At 43.8% G+C, this 27,954-nt stretch overlaps 1 protein-coding gene across 2 annotated transcripts in view; it reads right to left on the reverse strand.

Annotated features, from left to right (window-relative positions):
* Positions 1-26,978, reverse strand: part of CRACR2A (calcium release activated channel regulator 2A) — a 205,657-nt gene extending 178,679 nt beyond the window's left edge. For both annotated transcript variants that reach the window (XM_082256108.1, XM_082256107.1), the window contains exon 1: positions 26,744-26,978. The gene's annotated coding sequence lies outside the window, so the exon portion shown is untranslated. The remainder of the gene's footprint in view (positions 1-26,743) is intronic.
* Between the last annotated feature and the right edge of the window lie 976 nt (positions 26,979-27,954).

Below are 27,954 nucleotides of genomic sequence, written 5' to 3' on the forward strand. Positions count from 1 at the left end.
CACAGTTTGTTGTGTATGGGCTGCTTAGCTGCAGACCGGCCAAGGTGCCCATGCTGACCTGTGTCCACAGCCTACAATGGGTACACGATCCTCAGAACTGGACCATAGGAGCAATGGAAGAAGATGGCCTGGTCTGATGAATCCTGGTCTGATGAATTCACTCCAATGCTTACGCGTTCCCATTTTCTCTGCTTTCAAAATGTTAACTTCAGGGACAACATGTTCACTTACTGCCTCATTTATCCCATCCACTTTCAGATGTAAATGAGATAATCAATTTATTCACTTGATCTGTCATTGATCATAATGTTATGGCGGATCGGTGTATACAGTAAGTGAATGGATATGCACTGGCTATACAAACTCACCTGCAGGTGAGTCCATGCAGCTACACACTAGTACAAAAAGCAAGGAGCAACTTGACTGGCCTGCACAGAGTCCTGACCTGTGCAGTTAGAGAGGAGACTGCGAGCCAGGCCTTGTTATCCAACATCAGTGCCTGACCTCACAAATGGGCTTCTGAAAGAATGGTCAAACATTCCCATAGACACACTCCTAAACCTTGTGGACAGCCTTCCTAGAAGAGTTGAAGCTGTGATAGCTGGAAAGAGTGGGCCAACTCAATATTGAACCCTACGGACTAAGACTGGGATGCCATTAAAGTTCATGTGCGTGTAAAGGCAGGCGTCCCAATACTTTTCGTAATATAGTGTATTTCTCAACAAAAGATCAAGGTGAAGCTAGATCCTCAGGGGCGGAGTGAAGCTAGATCCTCAGGGGTGGGGAGATCATTCTCTTCTTATGTCTAAGTTTAATAGTCATTCGTTTAAAGCGATAGTATACTCCTTTATATGACTTTTACCTACAGGTAAGCCTATAATAAGGCTTACCTGTAGGTACAATTAATATCTCCTAAACCTGCACAGTTCAGGAGATATTCAACCTGCATACAGCCGCTGACCTTCAGAGCTCCTTGCCGAGCCTTGCCGTAAAGTGAAACTCCCGCGCATGCGTCGTCGTGGCTCCGGCCACTCACAGCCCCGGAGCCACCGAACCCGGAAGAGACGCAGAGGGAACATGACGGTGCCCTCAGCGTTCTCCAGACGACCGTGTCGGGGCTTCGTTCTAAGGTAAGTATTTCATAATGAGCTAGTAGTATGCAATGCATACTAGCTCATTATGCCTTTGTCCTGCAGGGTTTGTTTTTATTTTTTGTTTTTTTTAACGAGGATACAACCGCTTTAAGGTAGCGCTACCATTAAATTATTGTTAAATTGGATTTCAGTCCCCGTTCACACTAAGGCGACCTGTGAGGCGACCTGGTCGCCTCACAGGTCGCCGTAGGTCGCCTTCCATAGGGAAGCTGCGGACCCGTTCTAATAGGAGCGACACAAGTCGCTCTGACTTAGAAAAAGGGTCCGGAGCTTCTTTGGGGCGACCCGGAGGCGACAGCCATAGACTTCAATGTTATGAAGTCCGTGGCAGCCGCTCCGAGGTCGCGGCGCGCTGCTCGCACCGCAACCTCGGAGGTCGCCCCCCCAAGTCGGATCGCGGCAATGTGAACGGGGCCTAAATGTAAAACTTTTTGTTTTTTTAAAACACAAAACTTTTTTTCTGTTAGCAAATTTATTCCTTTTCAGCTCAAGAACATCCTGCAAGCTTTATGATATGGTACTCTGTTTTACACAGTTTAACAAAACCACTTGTCACTGTGATAAATTTGCTCCTTTTGTCTTCCACTGTGCTGTGCTCTCCTTTTTAATCTTCATAAACCATATGTATTTGTCCAAACAAAAAAGATCACTTCAAAGGGAACACAGAGGGTTTTTATTCTAGAGAAAAGCAAATATAGCACAATTCTCATTTAAAAAAGTTCAAGTTTTTACAGTATATCAAGTCCAAATGGCTTTCTAGTCCAACAATTTAAAGGGACACTATGCTTTAGAATATGGTGCTTTTCAACACATTAACAAGTTTTCTTCCAAGGTTCTCATCATACTGAAATTGTAATTTCACTTTGAAAAGCTCTTAGTCCATTAATGCTGAACTCAAAGCCAACAGTTGTATACAAAGTTAAAAATATATGAATTTTTAAATGACACTAAACTCAAGTTCCTCTGCAGTTCAGTAATACAACTTGGTCATTAAAGTGTATTTCTTTTACAATAAATCCATCTGTTTGTACTGTATTATGCTATGATCCTTTTCTATCCACATCTATCGGAATGTCCATGCGCTTTGGAGTTTTGGTCGATTGATTGGTGTTGATGGGAATGGTGTGGTGAGTCCTGCGCTGTCTTAAAGGAGCGATTAAAAGGGGTGAAAGGGAGATCCCAGATGCTGCTAGTACCGGAACTGATAACCAAACAGTGCCCCTGAAGAAGCCACGTGACGCGGAAGTGGCGTAACGCGTAGGGACGTTCGGACTGGAAGTGACGCACATTGCGGAAGTGAGGACTGCGATCCCACTCCGACGCTATCCTTTTGCGCTTTGTTTACTCAACAAATGTGAGTGCTTTTACTATATTTTAATAAAGTACCCGTGACCCATACATACTTGCACTATCTTGAGTATTTTGCTTTGAGATCCATTGTGACCGTGGGGAATCTGGAGAGGGAGAGGGAGCCAAGCCACCCGCAGCAGCCCCAGACTACTGACCCCAGTGGAGCACGGTATAAGATTGGAGAGGAGCCCCCCTGGATTATTGATAAGGCTTTTACCCTTAGTCTTTAAGGTGAGCGGCTTGAACACCTAGAGGGGATAAGGAGAAGCACCCCACTACCTTTTAGCACGGTGTTTGGTGAAGGAGTAGCACGTGAGGACATATTTTACCCACCTGAACACTTACCCCTAATTTTTTGGACTTTATTTCACCCAACCGTTATATATTGTTTGTGATTTATATATATGCACCTGAGCACTTTTTTTGTCACTAGAGCATCATTAGCACATGAAGTGATTTTTTAGAGGATTGCATCAATATTTTAAAATTTGTTTATTATGAATATAGATTTATCGTATATGGTTTAGTTCCCTTCTATATTTATTGTGACAGGCACACACACCAGATATAATTTATTTACTTTATTCAATTATTTATTTATTCATCATTGTTTATCCACCCAGAAGCGCAGTACCCCCCACCTATTTGTATGATTGGTGTTGATGCTTCTACATGCCTGGGATATCTATCTAGCGTTTTTTGGCTTTCCCATTAGGTTGGGGGCCATCTGATCCTGGTAAGCTGCCATCCCCTTCAGTATTTGGTGTGGTGTCTTTGCACATAGTGGAGTTGCCTCTAGATATTATCCTTTACGCATGCTGGGACTGGTAGTGCTTCCTACACTTTTCTGTTTTTCTGTTAAACTTTTTGGTTTTAAATTTTTCTCAATATTAGACTTTTTGTGATTTTCTACCATTTTTTTTGTCACGTATTTATATGGACTCCTCGTCGTTATTTTTGCACTTTGTGGGACTCATTTGGTTCATTGTATTTTTTCACAATTTATTCATTAAGTTAGTTTTGTGAGCGCTGCACTTTTTTTATTTTATTTTTTTAGGTTTTATCTATTGACCTGTGTGAGCTGCTACTGCTATCATAGTTTTTATTTTGTTTTTCATCCTTTTGAGCGCAGGTTTTTTTTCTTGCATTAAAGCATTTCCAGCCAGCTCAATAGACAGTAAAGGGCACCTGCAGGGCGTTCAGGTTAAAGGTTAACTCCACTTTCGTGGGGGAAAAAAATCAGCAAATAAAGAAAAATAATATACAGTATCTCACAAAAGTGAGTACACCCCTCACATTTTTGTAAACATTTTATTCTATCTTTTCATGTGACAACACTGAAGAAATTACACTTTTCTACAATGTAAAGTAGTGAGTGTACAGCTTGTATAACAGTGTAAATTTACTGTCCCTTAAAAATAACTCAACACACAGCCATTAATGTCTAAACTGCTGACAACAAAAGTGAGTACACCCCTAAGTGAAAATGTCCAAATTGGGCCCAAAGTGTCAATATTTTGTGTGGCAACCATTATTTTCCAGCACTTCCTTAAGCCTCTTGGGCATGGAGTTCACCAGAGCTTTACAGGTTGCCACTGGAGTCCTCTTCCACTCCTCCATGACAACATCACAGAGCTGGTGGATGTTAGAGACCTTGCGCTCCTCCACCTTCTATTTGAGGATGCCGCACAGATGCTCAATAGGGTTTAGGTCTGGAGACATGCTTGGCCAGTCCATCACCTTCACCCTCAGCTTCTTTAGCAAGCAGTGGTCGTCTTGGAGGTGTGATTGGGGTCATTATCATGTTGAAATACTACCCTGCGGCCCAGTCTCCGAAGGGAGGGGGATCATGCTCTGCTTCAGTATGTCACAGTATATGTTGGCATTCATGGTTCCCCCAATGAATTGTAGCTCCCCAGTGCCGGCAGCACTCATGCAGCCCCAGACCATGACACTACCACCACCATGCTTGACTGTAGGCAAGACACATTTGTCTTTGTACTCCTCACCTGGTTGCCGCCAGACACGCTTGACACCATCTTAAAAAAATGTTATCTTGGTCTCATCAGACCACAGAACATGGCTCCAGTAATCCATGTCCTTAGTCTGCTTGTCTACAGCAAACTGTTTGCGGGCTTTCTTGTGCATCATCTTTAGCCTTCCTTCTGGGACGACAGCCATGCAGACTAATTTGATGCAGTGTGCGGCATATGGTCTGAGCACTGACAGGCTGACCCCCCACCCCTTCAACCTCTGCAGCAATGCTGGCAGCACTCATACGTCATTGTCCCAAAGACAACCTCTGGATATGATGCTGAGCACATGCACCCAACTCCTTTGGTCGACCATGGCAAGGCCTGTTCTGAGAGGAACCTGTCCTGTTAAACCGCTGTATGGTTTTGACCACCGTGCTGCAGCTCAGTTTCAGGATCTTGGCAATCTTCTTATAGCCTAGGCCATCTTTATGTAGAGCAACACTTCTTTTTTTTAGATCCTGAGAGAGTTCTTTGCCATGAGGTGCCACGTTGAACTTCCAGTGACCAGTATGAGGGAGTGAGAGCGAAAAAAACAAATTTAACACCTGCTCCCCATTTACATCTGAGACCTTGTAACAATAACGAGCCACATGACACCGGGGAGGGAAAATGGCTAATTGGGCCCAAATTGGAAATTTTCACTTAGGGGTGTACTCACTTTTGTTGCCAGCGGTTTAGACATGATTGGCTGTGTGTTGAGTTATTTTGAGGGGACAGAAAATTTACACTGTTATGCAAGCTGTACACTCACTACTTTACATTGTAGCAAAGTGTAATTTCTTCAGTGTTGTCACATGAATAGATAGAATCAAATATTTTCAAAAATGTGAGGGGTGTACTCACTTTTGTGAGATACTATAAATCAGCTTGTAGTCTTCATTTTTATTAGTTTAATTCAGAAAATTAGATACATTCATAAGACTACTGATTTTATACAATGATTGCGATACAAATCATATTGTAATTGAACTTTATTAAAAATTACCTTTCCTTTGCAATCTGCAGCTGTTGTAATTTTTTGTAATATGCAATGCAATATGGCTACCTGGAGGTGTTCTGTACATAGAATGTGTATTGACCACACCCCAGAAACATAATTTCCTGCTTTAGTGATTGGCTCACCTATTTTCCCAGACGTCTGCCTAAGATACAAGTAATACTCCCAATAGGAACACGTCTAAAGGGATGCAGGCCCAGCAGCTGCCACAGCTGACGGATAATTATGTAACCACTCCCATTTGATCCACTCAGTACAGAGGAACAGAGGAACAAACAATGATTTCTTCAGAATAACAAAAGGTAGGAATCTGCAACAAAGTTTGGTAAAATCCTTGTAATGTACAGAGATCACCCAGAGGGGAATTTTACGCTTTAGGTTCCAGGTGTTAGGCTGACAGCACTGTGCAATTCAGAAGCCCCAGATTGGCTTACACTACTGGCCCTCCCTCTTTAGTCTTGCTGCTCACCAGATTATAGGAAGCTATGGTAAAGATAGATTTATGCATAAATACTAGCAATATATGAATTATCATGTCTTTTTAATTTCAGAATTAGTTTTTGATCTTTATAAATGTTCATTTTTTTGTTAAAATAACACCTAGTGATCCTGTCAAGAAGGTCATTTTTAGGCACTTTCTGTTTGGGGTGACAACTGTCTCCCACTTGTGCTTGTGTGTTGTCACCCTGTCACATGAACCCTTTTGGAGACTAGAAGCTGTTTTGCCAAAACACATTGCGCAAGTCTGGTCGTGAAACAGTGCCTTAGCAAACTACACGTCATTAAGTCTGGGGTTTAGATCTTTAAGTAACTACATAACTGGAATCATTTTTTTTCTTTTTTCATATTTGTCTGTATAGTTTAAAAGTTTCAATGTAAGTCGGGTGGTATTTAAAGTCCTTTGAAGTGAATCTGTCACATTTGACATAATACAGAATATGATTTTATTTTTCAAAAGGTCGTTCTATCATCGCTGAACAGGCAGTAGTGAAAAATGAAAGGTTTGGAGCTCCCTCCATTACTGTTTACTGACTGACAGCACAATATGCCAAAAGTTTATAAGGAATCATGGGAATGTAATTTTGATGTCTGTTACGATCTCCTCACTAGCAATGAGCAGACCGATTTTAGTGAAATTGATTTTGTGGTGAAATTACTAATTTTATTGGCTGGGAAATTTCACTAAAGTGGAAACTCCTAACTTCACTCACTGATCTGCTTAGGTTTGAAAAATCTGATATTTTGTGTTCCTAATTTAGAGATATTTTTTTAAATTTTTTTATTATTTTGGGGAGAGCTTTTTTTTTTATTATTATTATTATTTTTTTTAACAAACATAAAATATCCACTTACCGCAAAGTGACGTAGGGCTACGTCGGCAAACTTTGCGGTGTTATACCGGGGTGATGCCTCTAGCTAGAGGCATCACCACTGTACCGTTGTTTAGAGCCGGCGGTCAGCTTTCCAGCGGTAACAACCGATGCGGCTCGGGAGCCGCTCGGTCGTTACCCTGGCGAGCGGGAGGGGACGTTCCCCCCCCCCCACCGCCTTCCGCGGCTTTGCCCGGGTCACCCGTCCCACCGGGAGACCTGAGCACCCAGCCGGCACGTCCGCCGGCTGGATGTAGTCCCGATCAAAGCCGGAAGCGGCTTCGATCGGGTCTCTGATGACGTAACCCGGAGGCGGCGTCCATGATGTCACGTCCGGGTTACTCTGCTGCTAAAGGCGGCAAATTTAAAAAAACAGTGTATTCAAAAATGCCGTTTGCGGAGTTTTGAATACATGGAAGTGTAGTGGAGGCGTCTAGGGTCTTTTAGACCCTCGATCCCTCCATAAAGAGTATCTGTCACTGCATATTGCTGTCACAAGGGATGTTTACATTGCTTGTAACAGCAATAAAAGTGATTAGATTTTTTTTTTTTTTAAAACCTGTGATTATGTTAAAAAAAAAAATAAAATAAATAGGAAAAAAAAAATTGTAGCCGCCTCCGTCGCCGTGAGATCGCGCATGAAAGAAAACGCATATGGAAGTCGAGCCGCGAATGAAATCGCTGTTCAAACCACACATGTGAGGTATCGCCGCGATCGCCAGAGAGTGAGCAATAATTTTAAAAAAAGAGCTACACTCTAACTCTAAACTGGTAACCGTTAAAATTTTTTAAATCGTCGCCTATTGAGATCTCTATTGACCGTAGTTTGTCACCATCCCACGGGTGTGTGCAATTTTAAACCGGAACATTTTGGGTATCTATTTACTCGGCATGACATCATCTTTCAGAATATTTAAAAAATGGAATAAGTTTACTGTTTAGTTTTTTTTTAAATGCAGTGAAATGTATTTTTCAAAATTTTTCCAAAAAAATGGCGCTTTAAAGACCGCTGCGCAAATCCCTCATGACAAAAAATATTGCAATGACCGCCATTTCATTCTCCAGAGTCTTCGCTAAAAAAATATATATAATGTTTGGGGGTTCTAAGTAGTTTTCTAGGAAACAATACTGATTTTAACTTGTAAACAAAAAGTGTCCGAAATAGGGCTGGGGCTTAAGTGGTTAAAGAAAAACTATCTATTTTAACAGAGTTCTCCTAGGTTACCCCAAAACTGGACCACTTCCTCCCCAAAGTCTTATTCTCACCTGTGCATGCTCTTACATGATCCATATTTTGTGGCCAATAGGAACCACACAGCAGCCGCTGCAAACTCTCTGGCTGGTCATATATTTCTCTTCATGTGTAGTGAAAAATATGGTGCCAACGGGAAGAACATTGCAGCTCCGTCAGTATCAGTGGGAGAAAAAATGCTGCTGCTTCAAAGTCAATAAGAAAAAAAAAATTCTTCTGCATCAGTGGTGTCAGATCAAGGAGGGCTGCTCTTGCATCTATGTCCATAGCATTAAAGAGGGGAGAGGAGCTGGGAGGCTGAAATGGGAGACTCTTTGGGGGGCAATGAACTAAGGGGCCCTGTGTGGCTCTGAGGAAGGGAGGGAGGTTGAAGGACACAGACATCTGTACTGGTGACTACTGAGGGCCCTGTGATCTATACTTTTCACCTAATAAGATAAAATAAAATATCAATGTTATTTATATAAAAGTCCATCAAGGTGATTCACATGCATGGAATCCGCTAATGACAGTCCAATTAGATAATAGATATCCCAGTGATTCAGTGCGCAAAATCAGCAGACAAAAAGTGACAGGGTGCTCAAAGACAGGCCACCCCCACATCAACTCACGCCTCTTACCAGAAACTTTGTATCTCAAATAATGGAGATCTTAATCGCCTTTTTATCTCCACATTTTTCCTGTGTTTGTAGAGGGGGGGGGGGGGGATAAAGGTATCATCCACATTTAGCTTCAGCTGTTTTACCAATTAAGGGTTTCCCCCGCTGTTCAATCAAACATATGTTGTATTTGGTCCTTGATAGTTCCTAGGCATAAATAGGAAGAGGAAAGCACTTCATGGTGTAGTATGTTAAAATCCCATTTTATTAAAAACATATATTGCACTTACAGTTAGAGGATCAAAAGCCAGCAAACTACAAACAAACAGGCATAGCCACAGAGCTTGCCAGTTGGCTCGTGCGTGATGATGTCACAGATGTGGCTCCACCCAACACGTTTTCTCGTAATAGACATCAACTGGGAAAGGAGGCTCTTACAGTCCTAACCCTCTCATCCAACCTAAGGCCTCATGCACCTGATCAGTTTAGCCCATCAATCATCAAATTCCAGAGTGTTCAGGCATCCGGGAGGCATAGGTGCCATGTCAGCCCCACTGCCAGCAGTCTGTCAAAGTCTATGAGAGACTGAAATATGTGGCAGTTGAATGCTGAGCAAGCTGTATTCATTCAGGGACATATGCTCAGGGACATCCACTGATCATGGGCCTCTTGGCTGCATCTCTGATCAGTCTTCTCCTTGTATGAGCTGAAAGTTTAGAGGGACGGCCAGGTCTTCGTAGATTTGCAGTGGTCTGATACTCCTTCCATTTCAATATTATCACTTGCACAGTGCTCCTTGGGATGTTTAAAGCTTGGGAAATCTTTTTGTATCCAAATCCGGCTTTAAACTTCTCCACAACAGTATCTCGGACCTGCCTGGTGTGTTCCTTGTTCTTCATGATGCTCTCTGCGCTTTAAATGGACCTCTGAGACTATCACAGTGCAGGTGCATTTATACGGAGACTTGATTACACACAGGTGGATTCTATGTATCATCATTAGTCATTTAGGTCAACATTGAATCATTCAGAGATCCTCACTGAACTTCTGGAGAGAGTTTGCTGCACTGAAAGTAAAGGGGCTGAATAATTTTGCACGCCCAATTTTTCAGTTTTTTATTTGTTAACAAAGTTTGAAATATCCAATAAATTTCGTTCCACTTCATGATTGTGTCCCACTTGTTGTTGATTCTTCACAAAAAATTACAGTTTTATATCTTTATGTTTGAAGCCTGAAATGTGGCAAAAGGTCGAAAAGTTCAAGGGGGCCGAATACTTTCGCAAGGCAATGTATTTTGGAAAGCCAGCACAAAGAAAAAGTAGAGATGAAAATACGCTAACCTTTATTTGTGCATTAATTCGTAATGGTCTGCGTAAAGGGAGTGCACATCCTTTGACAACAAACCATGTGCTTTAATTTGTCCCTCTTTACTATCTCAGAAAATTGGGAGGTATGCGTTCACCATAATTTATTCAGCATCCTAAATTCACTAAAAAAAGAAGTCACAATTTGGCTTCAAAAAATAACTGAACAAACGTATAGTTATTCTTTATTATGAATACAATTATTTATCTTATTAGCGCGTTGTTGCACAGCTAAGCACTTTTATCATGGTGACAAACTCCTGCATAACTCGTCTTTCAAGTAACTTACATTGCAGGCTTAATATCTTTTCAAGCACACTCTTTAGTTCAGCCTGTTTCCTTAAATTGCTGAGATCCTTTAATGAGTCATTTCTGAAGATCTGATTCTCATAGCATAGTCTCTTTAAAGGAAGTGAGCAAACAAGTGGTAAAGCAGGTTTCTATGATGGTGTACCTGCGAGTGCAAGAAAGCCAGAGAGCAGAAAGCTAATACATAAAGTTCATGCAACCCAAAACCCAAACTGCAAAACTGACACACAAAGAGAATGTAGCACAGCACATTCCACTAACATCACCTTTTCAGCTGTTTCTGACATTTTATAAAAGTTTTAGATGTCAACAGATATATAGATATTTATAACAGAGTGAATTTATAGAAAAGATTAAGGTTTCCATGCAGTCAAATTACACTGGCGTAATTCCCAACCTGGTGAAATCAAACCTGTTACTTAGGACAGCAGTACCTGAAATTTGGAAGCTACATGTGCTGCCTACTTCTACTTTGTTTTGTCTTTCAAAGTGCCCAAAGAGAGCCCTAAACTAAAGCCCCGTACACACGATCAGATTATCGAACGATCTGTCGTCCGTTTTTTGTGGCATGCTAGTCTGATGTGGAAAGTGAAGAGGTTATTTTCATACGAATTTTCCCGTACGACAGAATTCTACTTCAGAAGTGATGTCATGTGTTGGATTGCTTTGTAAGTGTTCTTTCGTCTCTGTGCATTAAAAAAAAAAAAAAAAAATCCAGGGTGGAACTCCGCTTAATGTGACGAAAATCGGACGTTGTTTTGACAGACGACAAAAATGTTATAGCCTGCACATCAGGATTTTGTCAGCCGAAAAGTCGGAATTGGCTGTTGAAAGCACCATACTAACAATCCGAAAATCGGCAGATTGGTCATCGGACGAATTTTCTCTACAGATTTTCTTATCGCGTGTACCGGCCTACGTCATGTCCAAAAATCATATAGGATATCTACGCTAAAACATATCAATTAAAAATAAGGAACCGCTTAACCACTTCTGGCTTGGAAGATTTTCCCCCTTTTGCACAATTTTGAAGAAAGAAAAAAAAAAAAAAAAACAATATTTTTCTGCAATATAACATTCCCAATAAAAAAAAAAAAAAAATAAAAATAATTTGTATTCTGCTACATATTTTTGGTAAAAAAAATTACAATAAACGTACTTTGTTGGTTTGCGCAAAAGTTATCGCGTCTACAAACTAGGGAAAAAAATGTATGTCATTTTTATTTATTTATTAATTTTTTACTAGTAATGGTAGCGACCAGCGATTTTTAGCGGGACTGCGACATTGCGGCAGACAGATCAAACACCTAACTGCCATTTTTGACACTTTTGGGGGGACCAGTGACATTACTAAAATAACCAGTGCTAAAAATATGCCCTATTACTGTACTAATAAAACTGGCAGGGAAGGGGTTAACCCAGAGGCGATCAAAGGGTTAAATCTATGCATAGGGGGTGTTTTCTAACTGTGGGGTGGGGGTGAGCTTATGGAATCAACACAGGGATCTGTGTTCCTAATAGGAGGAGCACAGAAGCCCTGTGATGATTGCTAAGAGAACCATGGCCTGCTGTGTTTACAACAGCAGACCGCTGTTCTCTCTCCACGGGGAGCGATCGCGGTTGCCCGTGAACCTGCCGACCTGCCGCCATAGATCTGCAGTGGTTGGTTGGCAAGTGGTTAAGCAATCTGTGACACTAGATGCAAGAATTGTGATAAATATATGAAGCAGCACTAAAAAGCTGAACTCAATATTGTGAAAACACAAAAATAAATCAAGATAAAGACATCAAACTTTTGGGGTGAAAAAACATGTATAAAAAAAAAAAAAAAAAAAATCACACTAAATATATAACTAGTGTCCATAAAAGCCAATTCACAAGGGCTAAAAAGGAAAAATATATGTGAAACAAGAAATTCCAAAGGAAACAAATCGTCCACGATTTCCTTGCTCCACCAGTACTCATCCTTGCTCATCCTGCTGATGAACCAAGCCTGACTGGATCACGTATGGCACTCTGGAGTTTCCCTTCGTAAAGAGATGTAACACGTGCATTTGACCACACTATATGATGGTCTACAGCAGGCATGTCCAACCTGCGGCCCGGAACCGCAGGCAATGTGATCCACTGCCACCTGACAATATTTTTTTCTTTGCTGGGGACGAAGGAAGTCGAGTCGGGGGCACGGCCACAGCGGCTTCCAACTAACTGTAGGCAGAGGCTGCCTCGGAAGGGGGGGGGGGGAGCGCCGCCAGATTACAAACAGAGCGGGGATCTCCTGCTTACCCGGCAGCTGCTGTCATACGAAGCCCTGCCTCCTGGACCGGCTCCTATGATAGACAGCACATTGGTGACGTCTATCAAGGGAGCCGGTCAAAGAGGCAGGACTTTGTATCACAGCGGTCGCTGGGTAAGCGGGAGATCCCCGCTCTGTGTAATCCAGCAGCTCTCCTCTCCCTTCATTGCAGACTGCATTGGATGGGCACACACTGGTAAGGGCTGCATTGGATGGGCACTGATCAGGCTGCATTGGATGGGCATGCACTGGTGAGGCTACATTGGATGGACACTGATCAGGCTGCATTGAATGGGCATGCACTGGTGAGACTGCATTGGATGGGCACTGATCAGCCTGCATAGGATAGGCATGCACTGGTGAGACTGCATTGGATGGGCACTGATCAGCCTGCATTGGATGGGCATGCACTTGAGAGGCTGCATTGGATGGGCACTGATCAGGCTGCATTGGACGGGCACGCACTAATGAGGCTGCATTGGATAGGCACGCACTGGTGAGGCTGCATTGGATGGGCAATGATCAAGCTGCATTGGATGGGCATGCACTGGTGAGGTTGCATTGGATGGGCATGCACTGATGAGGCTGCATTGGATGGGCACTGATCAGGCTGCATTGGATTGGCATGCACTGGTGAGGCTGCATTGGATGGGCACTGATCAGTCTACATTGGATGGGCACGCACCGGTGAAGCTGCATTGGATGGGCATGCACTAGTGAGGCTGCATTGGATAAGCGCGCACTGGTGAGGCTGCATTGGATGGGTACTGGTGAGGCTGCATTGGATGGGGATGCACTGGTGAGGCTGCATTGGATGGGCATTGATCAGGCTGCATTGGATGGGCATGCACTGGTGAGGCTGCATTGGATGGGCACTGATCAGGGTGCATTGGATGGGCATGCACTAGTGAGGCTGCATTGGATAAGCGCGCACTGGTGAGGCTGCATTGGATGGGTACTGGTGAGGCAGCATTGGATGGGGATGCACTGGTGAGGCTGCATTGGATGGGCATTGATCAGGCTGCATTGGATGGGCATGCACTGGTGAGGCTGCATTGGATGGGCACTGATCAGGGTGCATTGGATGGGCATGCACTGGTGAAGCTGCATTGAATGGGCACTGCTTAGGCTGCATTGGATGGGCACGCACTAGGCTGCAAGTGCGATCTCCTGGCTGCTGCAGGAGACTTAGGATGTCTGCAGTCAGTGACAGAGCCGCTGCTTCCTGTATAGTTCCGGCTCTGTCACAGGCGGAGTGATATAAAATGCACTCCGCCTGTGATAGGAGCCATACAGGAAGCAGCGGTTCTTCTCTCTACTGCAGCCGCTGCTTCCTCCAGCAGTACTCAACGTCATGACCAGCATTACCCCCATGACTAGCATTAACCGCCAGCAGTCTGCAAAATAAGTAGAAAAGGTATGTGCATTAGATTGTGTAAATTGTTGCAATATGTTTCCTTAAAAACTAGTTGTGTTTTGTCATAATATGTCATGTCCTTGTTCATACATGTATAAGGACATGACATTTTCTGGCTGCCTAAGTCATATGTGCTAGGGGTGCAACTATCCCCCAGCACATAACTGTAAATATGCCAGCATGTGCAGTGTTTCTGACTCCTACCACCATGACCACTTCAAATCACTGAAGTGGTCATGGTGGTTAGAGTATTCCTTTAATATCTCTCAGAAGAAGTAAACCTCTGTATACTGATTCCATTTCATCATCCTCTAGTTGTGTTAAATTAGTGCAGGGGTGCGCGGGAAGGGTGCGGCAGCGTTTTATTACTTATATACTGTACCTTAACTATAGTATATATTTTATATGTGGCCCGAGAAAATTTCTCTACACTCAATGTGGCCTAGAGTAGCCAAAAGGTTGGACACCCATGGTCTACAGAATCTGGCAAGAGGCTTTAATACTTGGTGTCACCTGGTGGTGGAAGCACTACGAATTGTGATTGTGGGGACACTGGTGGAGCAAGTGAATTGTGGGTGAGTTGTTTCACATATATTTTTACTTTTTAGCCCTTGTGAATGGGCTCTTATAGACAATATTTACATATTTGGTGTGATTTTTTTTTTTACACGTTTTTTACCTAAAAAGTTTGATGTCATTATATGACATGGTATGAGAGTTCCTTTGATGCTTTGATAGGTAAACTTAGACACACTTTAAAGTGGTATTAAAACCAAAACCAAAAATGTAATATATTGCAGCTTATATTCCTTGGATGTGGTTGCATTAAGCAATCAGATGAGTCATTCTTTTCCCTTCAACCAACTAGTTAAGAAAAACTTGATTTCCCCCATCCACACATTTAAGGTGGATGGGGGAATCCTCCTGCTGTGTTGAGGCCACTGTTAGGGCCTTCTGCTGTGTTGAGGTCACTGTTAGGGCATTCTGCTGTGTTGAGGCCACTGTTAGGGCCTTCTGCTGTGTTGAGGTCACTGTTAGGGCCTTCTGCTGTGTTGAGGCCACTGTTAGGGCCTTCTGCTGTGTTGAGGCCACTGTTAGGGCCTTCTGCTGTGTTGAGGTCACTGTTAGGGCCTTCTGCTGTGTTGAGGCCACTGTTAGGGCATTCTGCTGTGTTGAGGCCACTGTTAGGGCCTTCTGCTGTGTTGAGGTCACTGTTAGGGCCTTCTGCTGTGTTGAGGCCACTGTTAGGGCCTTCTGCTGTGTTGAGGTCACTGTTAGGGCATTCTGCTGTGTTGAGGCCACTGTTAGGGCATTCTGCTGTGTTGAGGCCACTGTTAGGGCCTTCTGCTGTGTTGAGGTCACTGTTAGGGCCTTCTGCTGTGTTGAGGCCACTGTTAGGGCCTTCTGCTGTGTTGAGGTCACTGTTAGGGCATTCTGCTGTGTTGAGGCCACTGTTAGGGCCTTCTGCTGTGTTGAGGTCACTGTTAGGGCATTCTGCTGTGTTGAGGCCACTGTTAGGGCCTTCTGCTGTGTTGAGGCCACTGTTAGGGCATTCTGCTGTGTTGAGGCCACTGTTAGGGCATTCTGCTGTGTTGAGGCCACTGTTAGGGCATTCTGCTGTGTTGAGGCCACTGTTAAGGCCTTCTGCTGTGTTGAGGCCACTGTTAAGGCCTTCTGCTTTGTTAGGGCTATTCATACTAGGATTGAAATTGCACAGGAATGCTGTGCAGTTTTGAATGGGCTGAAATAGCTCCGCACCAAATGTAGTGAATGCACTACTTTTTGAAACACACTGAAACCGGACCGCATGATACAAAAGTACTGTACTGTGTTTGCGAGCTCTGTTTGGGGTGTCGGTAACTTTGCGCTGACTCCCACTGCAAATTGTAAGGGCAGTGCAATTGAAATGCAGTGTGGGAAACCGCACTGGAACATGGGTGTCCTGCACTGCATTCTAGTGTGAACGGGTCCTTATTGTATTCTGACAATAGGGAAATTACTTCACCATCAGAACACATTGATCAGCAGCTTTAGCTAGCAGCGCTGATCGAGTGGCAAACATCCGGCAGGGTGGTTGTACAGAGGTCATTCCTATGTTTCTGTGCATAGGACATGGAATTAAGGCTAAGTGACTCAATTATGCAAACATAGGAACTGGAGTGCAGAAATATAGTCGCGGATGCTGTGGACTGACGAGTCAAAAATTTGAAAATATTCAGCTGTAGCAGGAGGCAGTTTGTTTGTGAAGGGCTGGAGAGCAGTACAATAATGAATGTCTGCAGGCAACAGTGAAGCATGGTGGAGGTTCCCTGCGAGTCTGGGGCTGCATTTCTGCAAATGGATTTTGGGATTTGGTCAGAATCAATGGTGTCCTCAATGCTGAGAAATACAGGCAGATATTTATCCTTCATACAATACCAACAGAGAGGTCTGTGATTGGCCCCAATTGTATTGCGTAGCAGGACAATGACCCCAAACATACAGCCAATGTCATTAGAAACTATCTTCAGTGTAAAGAAAGTGCTGGAAGCGATGGCTTGGCCCCCAAAGAGCCCTGATCTTTACATCATCAAGTCTGTCTGGGAGAAGGAGACTAACAGAAGGATTTGAAGCAGCTTACATCCGCAGATCTGTGGTTAGTTCTCCAAGATGTTTGGAAAAACCTACCTGCCGAGTTTTTGCACACCTGGATTTGGGGATTTTCTGCCATTCTTCTCTGCAAATCCTTCCAAGCTCAGTCAGGTTAGATGGGGAGCATCGGTGGACAGGCATTTTCAGGTCTTTCCAGAGATGTTTATTAGGGTTCACATCAGGGCTCTAGTTGGGCCACTCTAGAATAGTCAGAGTTGTTCCTAAGCCACTCCTGTGTTGTCTTGGCTGTGTGTTTAGGATTGGTTTCATGTTGGAAGGTGAACCTTTGGCCCAGTCTGAAGTCCTGAGTGCTGTGGAACAGATTTTTATCGAGGATATCTCAGTACCTTGCTCTATTTAGCTTTCCGTCAACCCTGACCAGTCCTCCAGTCCCTGCTGCAGAAAAACACCCTGCCACCACCATGCTTCACTGTCGGGATGGTATTGGGCAGGTCATGAACGATGACTGGTTTCCTCCAGACATAACATTGAAAATTGAGACCAAACAGTTCAATCTTGGTTTCCTCAGACCAGAGAATCTTGTTCCTAACAGTCTGATAGTCCTTTAGATGCTTTATTTGCAAACTCCAAGTGGGTTTTCCTGTGTCTTGCACTGAGGAGAGGCTTCCGTCTAGCTGCTCTGCAATAAAGCCCAAATCTGCGGAGGGCTGCAGTGATGGTTGTCCTTCTGAAACTTTGTCCCAACTCTACACAGAATCTCTGGAGCTCAGTCAGAGTGACCATTGGGTCACCTCCCTTACTAAGACCCTTCTCCCCTGATTTCTCAGTTTAGCCAGGCGACCAGCTCTTGGAACAGTCCTGGTTGTGCCAAACCTCTTCCATTTGAGAATTATGGAGGCTACTGTGCTCTTGAGAACCTTCAGTGCAGCAGAAATTTTTTGTAGCCTTCCCCAGATCTGTGCTTCACAATAAACCTGTCTCTGAGCTCTGCAGGCAAAACCTCATTGCTTTTGCTCTGATACAGTATGCATTCCCAGCTGGGAGGCCTTTTTATAGAGAGGTGTGTGCCTTTCCAAATCATGTCGAATCCATATAATTTACCACAGGTGGACTCCAGTCAATATGTAGAAACATCTCAGCAACGATCAAGGGAAATGGGAAGCACTTGAGCTGAATTTTAAGTGTTGTTACAAAGGGTCTGAATACTTTTCCAAATATGTTATTTCAGTTTTTCCATTTCAATAAATTCTAAATTTCTAAAATTCTGTTTTCACTTAGTCATCATGGGGTACAGAGTGTAGAATAATGAGAAAAAATGAATTTAAACAACTGTAGTATCAGGCTGCTAAATACCAATTCAAAAAGTGAAGGGAGTCTGAATACTTTATGAATGCACTGTATATATGGAGATACAGTACATACAACAGCAGTTGCTTACTGCAGAGAAGTAAAGAGTTCAGGTAATTAATAAAATTACTGGAATATTATTGTCTAAGCTGCAGGTATACTTTAACTGCTTGCTGACCAGCCGCCGTATTTTTACAGCGGCAGATCGGCTCTGTCCCGCGAAACAACATACCTGTACGTCGCTTCACAGGACAAGTAGCGGGTGCGCGTGCATGCACCCATTCACCATGGGGGAAGCTGATTAGCAAGGCCGGCAGCCGCAATTGCCGGCGGGCACCCGCGATCACTCCCTGTGGAGACAGAATGGCGATCTGCCGATGTAAACACAGCAGACCGCTGTCCTAACAGTTATGAACACATGAATCCTGTCTTCCTCTCATTTAGAAACACAGGGATTTTTTTTTACCAAAAATATGTAGCAGAATACAAATTGGCCTAAAATGATGAAAAAATTAGATTTTTACTTTTTTTTTATTGGCAATGTTATATAGCTGAAAGTGAAAAATATTGTTTTTTTTTTCAGAATTGTAGCTGTTTTTTGTTTATAGCCAAAAAAATAAAAATCGCACAGGTGATAAAATACCACCAAAAGAAAGCTCTATTTGTAGGGAAAAAAAGTGCATCGATTAATTTAGGGTACAGTGTCGCACTACTGCGCAATTGTCCGTTAAAGTAACAGTGCCGAATCGCAAAAAATGGCCTGGTCATTAAGGGGGAAAATCTTCCAGTCCAGAAGTGGTTATTTGTAATTTTTGTGCATCTACACCTTTGAAAGAAAAACCCAAATAACAAGATAGAAATAAATAGCCCATTAAAAGTTAAAATGACAAATGCTGTAATATTCACCTTCTATCCACAAATATTACCTGTAAAACTTTTTTTCTGCCACTAGATATCCTCAGTCTGGGGGCCAGCATCATTCAGGACACTTCCTCTGAACGCAGGTCATCCTGGACCCACGCCAACCTGTGACAGTTCAGTAAAAGGAAAAGTAGAACAGTGATGGGTTATCTCTCTGTCACCCTGTTTTTTCCTTCTATCTCATCAGAACATTAACTGATCCTTTTTCTGCTTCTCCTTTTCCCAGCCTCAGCGCGTAAATTCAAATACTTAAAGCGCTTGCATTGAAAAAATACAGTAAGGCTTCTTTCACACGGTCCGCCTCCGCAGGCGGATCCGTGTTGCTCAGCGGGGATCGATCCGCGATCCCCGCTGAGCCGGGCGGATGACAGCTCCGTCTCCGCTTGCAGAGCGGAGAGGGAGGTGTCTCAGCACCCGCTGCCCTCTATGGGGGATCGGATGAGAACGGACCGCTTGTCCGCTCTCATCAGATCCGCTCCGATTACTGAACGGATGGAAAAATAGGTTTTCCATCCGTCCAGATTTCAGCACAGGATCGGATGCGGATGGCAGCGGGTGTCAGCGGAGGTGACCTCCGCTGACACCCGCTGCCCCATAGAGCTGCATGGAGGATCCGATCAGATCCGCCTAAAAAACTGACAGGCGGATCTGATCGGACCGCCCGTGTGAAAGAGCCCTTAATGATGTCAAGGCCGTCTTTAATATTGATTGGACCCTAGGAAAACTTTTTCTTGGGCCCTCTTGAATCCACTTGTCAACTATTTGCGGGCAGTGTGGGCTCAAGGGGCAGCTGCTTTGGGCCCCACAACAATGACTGGACCCGGGGCAGCTGCTCCTTTTGCCCTGTGTTAAGCCCTGAATGATGTATTCATGTATACAGAGCTGCATTCATTTGCATATTTTATATCTGCCTAGGGTTTAGCATTAAAGGTGCTCTATTGTAGTGGTCCTCAACCCTGGCCTACAGGGCCCACTAACAGGCCAGATTTTCAAGATAACTGAAATACATCCCAGGTGTTCCCCATTCTGATGCATGATTTAAACTTCAGCAAGTCATCTTTACCGCGTCTACATGCCTAAATGCATTGAATTGCTGCCATGTGATTGGCTGATTAGCAATTTGTGTTGCCAAGCACTTGATCAGGTGTACCTAATAAAGTGGCCAGTGAGTGTATATTTTCTGAAAGGAGAGGACCTACTGAATAAAGTGAGGGTAGCTACAATTTTTTTATGTTGCAAAATATTTTAACACCTGTTTATCAGATCTATATTTTTAGCCAAAGATATATTCAAATGAATGTTAGTGCACACAAACACAATAACATTACTAAATTTTCTGCAAAATATAAAATATGAGACTGTGTCCAGTAAACAGATACAAAATATGTCAATTCTCAAACTGCGTAAAGGCGACAAACTATCGTACTCATAACTGTTGCTTTAAAAGAGAAGTATGGGTTTTTTTTTTTTTTTCCCCATTCATACTTACCTAGTGGATGCAGCATCGGTCCCCGGGCGCCTCTGATGCTGGCTATACACTAGCCGAAATATCGGGCAAACTCATTTTCGAAAATCGAAAACTCAGCCGTGAGAGCAGACGATTGTGCCATCATGTATTGACCGAATTTCGAACGATAAATCGTTCAATGAACATAAGTGAATTTAGTTTGTCATATATACCTAGTGCAAACAGGTCGGCCGAGAAACACATTAACCTTTCAATTTATCGTTCATTTATCGTTCGGCCGGCAGATTTTCAAAACTGTTCCTTCGATTTTTCGGCTCTGAAAAGTTGAAAACGATTTTCTATTTTTGCCCATTAACTGGACGAAAAACGGACGATCGGACCAAATGACAGATTTTGGAACGATTTTTTGGCAGGTGTATGGCCAGCATTACACTGAGAACTGAGCGATTGAACACCACCGATCGCTCGGTTACGATAGCTCCATGAGCAAAGAGCTGCTGACTGTCAGTCACAGCTCTCTGCTCTCCCCCTCCTCACTCATTGGAGCGCTGGGCTGTGGAGGGATGGGGAGCGGTCGGCTCAGGCTCTCAGTGGCTCACTGAGAGGCTGAAACGGCTGTTGGTCCAGGCACCTGGCGGATCTTGACTTAATGGTCGTGATGACGCAGTGCCTGGACCGACATCTGTGATGTCAGCAGAAAGTGGACTTCTGCCCACTCTGCTGAAAACGGGTCACAGGTGTGCAGAATGAACTACAATCCTGTGATCCATAGAGGATGTATAACCAAACGAGCTTTGGCTGTACATCTCCTTTAACCACTTCTGGACAGGAAGATTTTCCCCCTTAATGACCAGGCCATTTTTTGCAATTCGGCACTGCGTTATTTTAACAAGTAACTACTTTAACAATTTAAAAATTGATGTCCATTCTTTCCCACAAATAGAGCTTTCTTCTGGTGGTATTTGATCACCTGTGCGATTTATATTTTTTGCTCTATAAACAAAAAAGGGCGACAATTCTGGAAAAAAAAGCAATATTTTTCACTTTCTGCAATATAACATTCCCCAAAAAAATATGTAAAAATCAGATTTTATCATTTTAGGCCAATTTGTATTCTGCTACATATTTTTGGTAAAGAAATCCCAATAAGTGTAAATTGATTGGTTTGCGCAAAAGTTATCGTGTCTACAAACTAGGGGAAAGATTTGTGTCATTTTTATTTATTTATTTTTACTAGTAATGGCGACGATCAGCGATTTTTAGCGAAACTACGACATTGCGGCGGACAGATCGGACCCCTAACTGACATTTTTGACACTTTTGGGGGGACCAGTGACATTACTACAGTATCAGTGCTAAAAACATGCATTGTTACTGTAATAGTGACACTGGCAGGGAGGGGGTTAACCCAGGGGCGGGCAAAGGGTTAAATGTGAGCCTAGGAGGTGTTTTCTAACTGTGGGGGCTGGGCTTGTGAAATCAATACAGAGACCTGTGATCATAAATAGGAGGAACACAGGAGCTCTGTACTGATTCCTGAGAGAGCAACAGTCTGATGTGTTTACAACAGCAGACCGCTGTTCTCTCTTCACGGGAAGCAATCGTGGGTGCCTGAGGGCAATCCCAGCTGCCGGGCCCCGTGCATCGGCTTTCCCGCTGGCAAGTGGGCACGCGCACGTGCGCCCACAGGATCACTCTCGCGAACCGCCAAACAGGTTCATGCGAACCTGCCAACCTGCCGCCGTATAAAGGTGGCAGCTGCTTGGCAAGTGGTTAAGAACCTTTACAGTTCATCTGCTTAAAGCAGCAGTCTCCAAACTTTCTAAACAAAAGGGCCAGTTTACTGTCCTTTAGGTTTTAGAGGGGGCCGGACTGTGGCCAGTGGGAGTAAACAATGCCTTAGGCTTGGTTCTCAGTGGGAGTAACCAATGCCCCATCATTTTCTTTAGTGGAAGGAATAGTGCCCTACTTTTGGTATCAGTGGGAGAAGTAATGCCCGATTGCTGGTATCTGCTGGAAGAATAGTGCCCCATTATCACTGTGGAAGAAATAATGCCCCATCATTGGTGTCTGTTTGAAGAATGGTGCCCTATCATTGGTGTCTGCGGGAGGAATGGTGCCCCATCACTGGTGTCAGTGGATGGAATGGTGCCCCAAGAGCCAGATAAAAGCAAGCTAAGGGCCACATCTGACCCACAGGCCCCAGTTTGGAGACCACTGGTTTAGAGTTGACAGTTATTGACAGCCCTAGAATTATTTCTCTTTCTCTGGTGTGCTTGGGGATACCAAATATGTATTGTGCATGTCCAAATTACATATGTGTAAATGCCGTACGTGCAAGTTTGTGTTCATACATGCATATTCGTGGAAGGAAGAAGGCATTAGAGAACTATTCACACTTGTGCATTGTGGCAACCTAAAACATCTCCACTAACACGCTTCCTACAACCTATGACAACACGTCTGCTCTATTCATTGTGAATGACACCTCAATACATTGTACAGTAAAGCCTGATGCACCACAACATATATACTGAATGTTTTGATATGCTGTGTTTAAAAAAAAATGGTCATGCACATTTTTTTCACTGGCTGTGATGTGTTGGCAGCCCATTCATAATGAATGGTCAATTTGAACGTAATGTACATTATTGCACGCCATACCACGCGTCACAATGGATTGCTTAAATATTATTGGGCTCGTAAAGTTTTTTAGAGTTTATTTTATTTTTTAATATTTAACCTCTTCCTGCACATGCTATAGCCGAAAGACGACAACAGTGCAGGCTAAATTGCCGATCCCGGCCCCTTACCACGTGATCAGCTGTCAGCCAATGACAGCTGATCACGTAATGTGAACAGAGGTGATAATCAGGTTTTTTTTTTGTCCTCACGCTGACAATCACCGGCTTCTGTAAGAGAGACATCGGTCCCGAACAGAGAGAGCCACTGCCGCCTCATATTTGCCCACCAGTGCCACTAACCAGTGCCCACCAGTGCCACCTACCAGTGCAAATCAGTGTGGCCTATCAGTGCCCACCAATGCCACCCACCATTGACCACCAGTGCCAGCTATCAATGCCCACCAGTGCCACCTATCAGTGCCAATCAGTGCTGCCAATCAGTGCCTCCTCATCATCAGTGCTGCCTATCAGTGTCACCTACCAGTGCTTATCAGTGCCCATCAGTGCCTTTCAGTGCCACCTATCAGTGCCCTTCAGTGCAGCCCATCAGTGCCCATCGGTGCCACCCAAACAGTGCCTGCCAGTTCCACCTTATCAGTGCCCATCAGTGGTGCCTTATTAGTGCCTATCAGTGCAACCTATCAGTGCCCATCAGTGCAACCTATCAGTGCCACCTCATCAGCACACATCAACGAAGGAGAAAAATTACCTCTTTTCAAAATTTTATCACAAACTATGAAAATTGTTTTCGGGTTTTTTTTGTTTGTTTAGCAAAAAAGAAAAACCCAATTAGTGATTAAATACCCCCAAAAGAAAGCTCTATTTGTGTTTAAAAAAAAAATGACAAAAATTTAATTTGGGTACAATGTTGCATGACCGTGCAATTGTCATTCAAAGTGCGACAGCACTGAAAGCTGAAAATTGGCCTGGGAAGGAAGGGGGTTTAAGTGCCCAGTAGGCAAGTGTTTAATTTTAAACACTATTTTTTTTCTAGCTTAGATACTATCAAAAGCATTCTGTTCAGCCGCTCCCTAATGTCTGTTGCCAGTCATACTGATCTCATAGTCTTTATGTAAGGGACTTTAGAGAATTAAAGATAAATAAGATAAAATTCAAGAACTGAGGTATTCTCTTGCACACATCTTCCTGTCCAGTAATCTCATTAAATTACATAGCAGGCAGATTTTGGTAAGCCACTTTTAGCCTAAAATGACCAATAACATAGAACAACAAAAGTGTGTGACGTAGTTTCCTAAAAATAAAAGAGCCTTCACAACCCATTCACATCTGAGTGACAGCGTCGCGTTTCTGTGTCTCGTTTTTGAAGCAGCACCATTCATTTTAAATGGGCCTCCCTCCGCTGCAAAAATTAGGCGAAGAAGCTTATGTACCAAATTTTAAAACTGAGCAAGGTGCATTTGGCAATGCATGTTGGAATGGCATTAAGAAATATTGGCATCGCAAACACTTTGTGCATTTTGCTGCGATTCTGGAATCTCAGGCAGAATGGCGAGATTTTGCCTGCGATTCCAATATGCTCAGGTGTGAACGGGGCCTTATAGGCTTTAAGTTGTTTCAGTTCTAATCTACCCACTTGTTCATGTTGCATTTTGACAGCTTCCTTCGAAACACCTGCATGAAACAGTTTAGTGCCATTGTACATCCAGTGCAATGGTAGATATCCTCCTAGGGCACCTCTCCATCACGCTCAAACCACACTCTGAATGCCAGACACACGGTTTTTGGTTTTTGAAGCTCAAATGTGAATGACGCCTAAGTTACATTACATTTATTTGAATTTGTTAGTGTACTGAATCTCCCCAACATGCCATACTCAGATAGCAAGCAATCAGTGCCGGCCCGTCCATTAGGGGCGCAGGGGCACCGCCCCCCCATCCATGCGTCCAGCCCCCTAATCTACATGCAGGGCGACGGATGCATGGATTCCAATGGGGGATTTTTTTTTTAAGCACGTGATTAGAGCCAGAGGGTGGGCTCGGGGGGGGGGTGGGCGGAGAGCACTGCGCCATGAGCCCACCCAGTTGTGTGACAATAGCGAATGAATATTCACTATTGTCACACAGATTCTCCTCCTGGCCAATCAGGAAGCGGGTCCTGAGACCCGTTTCCCGATTGGCCGAAAGGAGAAGCCATCCTTTTGTCGAAGGAGGAGGGAGGAGACGCAGGGGAAGCCCGACCAACGAATGGGGACACGGAGGAGACTGAGGGGGAAGCCTCCACATGTCAGTCCAGGGGCAGCACAGGGTGAGTGAGCTGGCGACAGGGGGGGGGGGGGGATATGGTCTGTGGTGCGGGCTGGAGCTGGTGTGGTCCGTGGTCAGGTCCATCTGCTGCCCCTCCGACCCATGGAGCACCAGCCGCCACTGAAAGCAATTGTGCTGCAAGTTTGAAAATTACTTGCTAAGCTATTGTTATACTTGCCAGGCTTCACAAGTTTGTTTCACATTTGCAGCAAGTCTGCATTGCATAAATCCAAATCAACTTTCTTTGCAAACATTCTGTAAGGATGCTGCAAGTTCTGGTTCAATTGTGTTGTGCAATAGTCATCCCACCACAGGGGTCACTGTGGCTGAATTTTCATGCGTTAGACTTGCAGAGCTCTTGCTGTAGACTCACCACCGCAACTTTGCTCTTGTTAGAGACTTGCCACGCAAATTTTCTACAAATTGGAAAAGTGTCAAGTACAACTTTTGCTTTAAGTGCTCTACAAGTGTACAGTTTGTGTAGCAAGTTAACAGACTTACAATTCAACATCCTTGCTTTCTGGGACAGGATCTCTCCATAGTTTCTCCATTATCTATCATGTAAAGTTACAAAAAAAAAAAATCCAACAGTGGGATTTCCTCTTTTATTAGCCACATGAAGTTGATGGAGCTGAGACCCCACAAAGGCTTCCAATTCTGGAGTCAGCAAGAGGTGCCATGTTGATGTCAGGTTGGTGCCTTTGGTAGTCTCAGCAATTCTATGGATAGTTCTTTGGGTGCCATGTCTGATACACTTGAAAGCCTTTTTCCATAAACATTTCTTGGCAAATTCTTCCTTCGCCAATTGCTAAGTTTGGAACTGGCATCCAGAATGTGATAACACAAGTGCATGGCCAATTTGCATACCCCTACTAGGGCCAATTAAGACATGAGCTTGACCCATCAGCATGTTTTTGTGCAGTAGGAGCAAATCCATGCATAACAGGTAAACTTCATACAGGCAGTGTGCTGACCAAGATTTAAACCAAAGATCTTAATGCTGCAAGGCATAAGTGCTAACCACTAAGCCACCGTGCCAACTATAAAAATAAAGTCAACTTTATATACTCAGAACCCATGAAATAATTATGCAGTCACTTTCAGAAGTCTGTTTAGGAATAAAACACATATGAATTCTATAATGTTTCAATTTTTTTCAAGGTAACTTGCAGGCCACAATTATAACAAGCGTGTTTCTTAAACATCTGTTTGCTTTCAGCCACAAAGTGATCTGCTAGTGCTGAGGCTATCACAGCGAACCAATCTCTGAATGTCATAGCCACAGTCATCATTTCCACAACTTGTGAAACTTTTTCTACTTACTTTGACAAAGTGAAACTACAAAAGAAGAACTTAGAGTCTCCAGATGTCCATTCCTCCTTGGAAGCTGAGAGCTAGCGAAGGAAACTTTTCGTATATCCACATGTCAGAGTTGTGCTGCCTGGGTTTACAAACCGTCTTCCCTGTGAAATCACTGAAGGAATGTGTGTTCGTTACCTGCAGCTACAGTGGAGCTCCTGTGAGTCCCTGGTGTAGACAGTTGTGGGAGTTTTCAGCATAACAGGCATTGTCACAGCGAGAGTGGAAGGACAGGCCTCCCTCGGGGAGGGACCAGTAGACTTAGGAAATGTGCTTGAGACACATTGTGATTCAAATACAAGGAGACACATTATCTTGACTCCCTTATCCCACTGCTTTATGGGTAAGTAAATATACTGTGTGTATGTATATATATTTATACACACACTGCTCTCAAAAAAATTAAAGGAACTCTTTGAAAACACATCAGATCTCAATGCGTAAAAAAACTCATGCTGGATATCTGTACTGATATAGACTGGGTAATGTGTTAGGAATGAAAGGATGCCACATCGTTTAAAGGAAATTAAAATGATCAACTTACAGAGGGCTGAATTCAAAGACACCCTGAAAATCAAACCCCGAAAAAATGATGTAGCAGGCTGGTCCATTTTGCTGAAATTTCATTACAGCAACTTAAATGGTACTTAGTAGTTTGTACGGCCCCTACGTGCTTGTATGCATGCCTGACAATGTCGGGGCATGCTACTAATGAGACAACAGATGGTGTCCTGGGGTATTTGCTCCCAGATCTGGACCAGGCAATCACTGAGCTCCTTAACAGACGGAGGTGCAACCTGGAGGCTTCGGATGGACCAAAATATAATGTCCCAGAGGTGTTCTATTGGATTTAGGTCAGGCGAGCGTGGGGACCATTTAAAGCGGTTGTAAACCTAAAAAAAAAAAAACCCTGCAAGACAAAGGCATAATGAGCTAGTATGCATCGCATACTAGCTCCTTATGAATTACTTACCTTAGAATGAAGCCCCGACACGGACCCCCGGACACCGCCGTGGGAGCTGACATGATCCATCTGCGTCTCTTTCGGGTTCGGCGGCTCCGGCTCTGTGATTGGCCGGAGCCGCAATGACGTCACTCCCGCGCAGGAGTCATTTTCCGGCAAGCTCCCGGCAAGGAAAGCGTCCGGCTTGCGAACCTTCCGGCTTGCGAACCGT

Source organism: Pelophylax lessonae (assembly GCF_965119305.1).
Source record: "Pelophylax lessonae genome assembly, chromosome: 4".
In the NCBI taxonomy this organism is placed as follows: Eukaryota; Metazoa; Chordata; class Amphibia; order Anura; family Ranidae; genus Pelophylax; species Pelophylax lessonae.